Source organism: Tenrec ecaudatus, chromosome X (genome assembly GCF_050624435.1).
Source record: "Tenrec ecaudatus isolate mTenEca1 chromosome X, mTenEca1.hap1, whole genome shotgun sequence".
NCBI lineage: Eukaryota > Metazoa > Chordata > Mammalia > Afrosoricida > Tenrecidae > Tenrec > Tenrec ecaudatus.
Window position 1 is genome coordinate 102,369,065 of NC_134548.1, and position 4,505 is coordinate 102,373,569.

Here is a 4,505-nt window from a genome sequence, read left to right on the forward strand (position 1 = left end):
AACTTTTAAAGATGATGCCACTGTTTCCTAGATAAATTCTTATCCTGACAATTTATGTTCAGCATTACAAATGGCTCTTGTGGCTGAAAATTGATGTATTTTTATAGGGTTGTTTTCAATGTCATTATTTTTCAAATTGAAATATAAGTGCTTTTGCATGCTTTTTGGATTTAACTTATTCTCTTCATATAAAAAGTTACTTCCAATTTTAAAATATTTCTCATGCATTTAAAAGTTGAAAATGAATTTGATGGACTAAAGGATAAATTATCACATTTGGTTCTTTAATTGAATTTAATATTGTAAGATTATAATTGCTGACATTAAAGCCTTTTATAGGCAATACGATAAATATACCTTATTAATTATCATTCAACTAGTAACTGATGATGAACATAAATAGCAATTTTATATTGCTTCAATAACTTTTTGAATGTTAAATCTAAAATTCCAAATGATTCTATTATTTTATTATAAAATACTTTAATCAATGTCTTTTCTTATTCATTTGTATTATTTAGCATACCATAGAAATGACCTTGGTCTTTCCCATTGAAAATGAGTCTTTTTTCTTAAATCTTTTTCAGGGGAATAATATACTACAGAAAAGTAGAGCAACTATATTTCTAGTGGGGATAAATATTTTAAGAGTTTAAATATTGATGGAGTAAGAAAACAAATAATAGGTTTTTTAAAAGATAATCATTTGAATTGCAGCTTTACTAGGGAAAGTATACCTTCCCTATCTCATCCCTATGCAAATTTGTCTTCCTAACTGATGCCACTGGATTTTGTTTTGTGTGTGTGTGTGTATGTGTGTGTGTGTGTGTGTGTGTCGCAGGGGTTGGGGACGGTGCTATGTAAAATTTTCTTTGGACATGCACACCTTTTATATGTAAAACTATTGTTAACCAAATATATTATTTCAATCATGGACTAATCTGGCTTTCTCATCTACACACCATGATATATATATATATATATACACACATATATGTATATATATATATACATGTATGTATACATATTTATAACTTTTTATTGAACTTAATGTAAATTGGTATTAAAATAAGATGGTATTAGTGTTACAGCTCTTTTAGAATTTGTCTAGCAGGTTTTCTGGTTTTCCTTGAAAACCCCCACACACCAACAAAACAGTTATTTAACAATAAAAAAAATAAGATGGTATTTAAAAGTTTTCTTTTAAGTATAATAATCCTCTAAAATTTAGATGTGACCAGATTTTCCCCAGAATGTTTTTACAGTGCATGTGGCATTAATTAACATTGTATTAACACTAATGCTCAAATCTCAAATCTTCCTAGAATCACTCAGCTTCTGTTGGATCCTTAGCTGTCATCATCCTTCCCCCATTTATGTCTAGACTTTTCTTACATGCAAAATATTTCTCAAATTCTTTTTTTTAAGTTTCCTTTTCTTGTGCTCTGCTAGCAAAGACCACTTGACGGTGATATCTTACTATGGGCAATGCTACCTCCCAGTGATGTCAAAGTTGCAAAACCTCATAAGTTGCAAAATTATCACTGTCCTTCACTCGGGCATCACGACCCTCATGTCATTCTGTTCTAGGGCGTGATCCAGGCAGAAATGGACAAAATGCCTATATAAATCAGGGTTATCTAAATAAACAGCAACAATAAGAGAGATGATAGATCCATCAATCAATTGATTCACAAATATAGATATTAATATATACTATATATCTACAGTATGATTGCTGTGCATGTATATTAGATCATAATTCTACAAATTATAAATATATAATCTCATCTACATTAAATAAATATTATTGCTTTATATCATTATGAGGGACGGCAAGTACAAAATCCACTGGTTATGTGACAGGCTAAAAAACACTTGCAACCTGCTATCTGAAATTATTATCACAGACTGCAGTCTAGGAACTATGGCAGAATACATATGTTTCAATCTCCTTTGGGAAACCTTAAGATTTGTTATTAAGGCCATCAACTGAGAGGATGAGACCAACCCATATCATGAAAATTATCTAATTTACTTAAAATGAATGAATCTACATATTAATCACAGGCAAACACATTCATAGCAACATCTACAGTGCTGTTTGAGCAAACAACATGGCACTGCAGCCTAGTCAAATTGACGCATGAAATTAACCATAACAATGCCTTTCTCCTACTCTATGACATTTTTAGACTGTGTTAACTCAACTCTCTAAGCCAGTATTTGCTGCTGGTTCAACTCATGACAACTTTCTGCATGTCGGAGTAGAATTGGATTGTATAAGGTTTCCTTTTTATCATTTTCTCTGTAAATGTTGTTTAATTTTTTTATCATTGAGAAGATACATAGCAAAACAAACGCCAATTCAATATCTCTGTTATTATTATTAGGTGCCATTGGGTTGGTTCTTACCCATTGTGACCCTAAAGACCACACAACCAAACACTGAGTGCTCCTGAGCCATCCTCACAATCATTGCTGTGCCTGAGCCCATTGATGCAACCACTGTGTCAATTCATCTCCCCGAGGGCCTTCCGCTTTTTCACCGCCCCTCCACTTTACTGAATATGATGCTCTGCTCCATGGATTGGCCTCTCTTGACAATATGTCCAAAGAATGTAAGACAAAGTCTTGCCATCTTTTCCTCTAAGGAGCACTATGGCCTTACTTATTCCAATATAGATCTGCTTGTTCTTATAGCAATCCATAGTACTTTTGAAAAAAAAATCATTTTTTTAGGGGATTTTACAGCTCTTATCCCAAGCCATACATCCATCCATTGTGTCAAGCACATTTGTACATATGTTGCCATCATCATTCTCAAAACATTTTCTTTCTACTTGAGCCCTTGGTATCAGCACATTCCCCACCCAACCCACCACCCCTCCCTCATGAACCCTTGAAAATTTATAAATTATTTTTATAAAATTATATAAATATTATTTGATAAATTATTATTTATTATGTCTTACCATGACCAATGTCTCCCTTCACCCACTTTTCTGTTGTCCATCCCCCTGGGACTGTGTTATATGTAGATCATAGTGATCAGTTTCACATTTCTCCCCCACCTTCTCCTTACTATCCTGGTATCGCTACTCTCATTATTGGTCCGGAGGGGTTTATCTGTCCTGGATTCCCTGTTTTGTGAGCTCTTATCTGTGCTAGTGCACATGCTCTGGTCTACCCAGATTTGTAAGGTAGAATTGGTGGATGACAGTGGGGTGGAAGCATGGAAAAACGAGAGGAAAGTTGTTTCATTTGTGCTATATTATACCCTGATTAACTCGTTTCTTCCTTGTGACTCTTCTATAAAGGAATGTCTAATTGGCTACAGATGGGCTTTAGGTCTCCACTCCACACTTCCCCTCATTCAGATTGATATGTTTTTTTGTTCTTAGTTTCTGATGCCTGAAACCTGGTTCCATAAAGACCTCATGATCACACAGGGTTGGTGCGCTAGTTCCATGTGGGCTTTGTTTCTTCTCAGCTAGATGGCCACTTGTTTATCTTCAAGCCTTTAAAGATACCAGACGCTATATCTTTTGATAGCCGGGCACCATCAGCTTTCTTCACCACATTTGCTTATGAACCCATTTTGTCTTCAGCAATTGTGTCGGGAAGGTGAGCATCAGAGAATCCTGGGTTATTAGAATAAAGTGCAAGTATTTTGGGTATATTGCTAGGAGTGGAATTATTGAATAATAATGGTAGTTTTATTTTAATTTTTTGAGATGCCACAGTACTATTTTCCACAAAGATTTCACCATTGTGCACTCCCATCTACAATGTATGAGGACTCTAATTGCCCACATCCTTGGCAAAATTTTCATTTTCTACAGTTAACATTTGTTTTATTTTAATCTTAGTCATTATCGTGGGAGTGAAATTGTACCTCATTTTGGGGTTTATGTATTTCTTTTCATGTGTTTCATGGTTTATTTGAAAGTTTTTTGTGTGAAATGTTTAAGTCCTTTGCCAATTTTTTTTCTTTTATTCTGAATTGAGTGAAATTGCACATAGCAAATTAGTTTCTACTCAATAAATCATAAATATATATTTCCAAATCATTTAATTAGGAGCTAATCCCGACATCATACCATTCAAGATTTCAAACATATCAAGTAGTGTTGTACAATTTGCACCACCTTCCTTCTTGAACTCCTTGCAATCAGCTCCCCTCACACACAAAACCGCACCTCCCCCACTGTACCTCCCAGGAAACTTTATTCTACTTGTCTCTATAGATTCACCCATCCAGGATTTCATATGCCACAAACAATGAAAACCTCATAACAACAATTCAAGATGACTAGCACATATGGCAAAAATACAACTGAGACAAACTCCAATATTAAAAACAAAACCAGAAAATATGAGAAAAAAAAACCCTGCTGATGCACTTTGTGCTTGATCTGGTTTTTAATATTTTTCTGGTTGTGTTTTTGTGTGTGAGGAGAGCTGACAAGGTTTTAACTGCTCGAGTCAGATAGATCATTTTA

General features: G+C 34.3%; 1 non-coding gene across 1 annotated transcript; it reads left to right on the top strand.

The window, feature by feature from the left end:
• The first annotated feature begins 1,080 nt into the window (after positions 1-1,080).
• On the top strand, positions 1,081-1,141 carry LOC142435265 (U7 small nuclear RNA). The gene has a single exon (XR_012781358.1). It is a non-coding gene; the product is annotated as a U7 small nuclear RNA (small nuclear RNA).
• Positions 1,142-4,505: the final 3,364 nt, after the last annotated feature.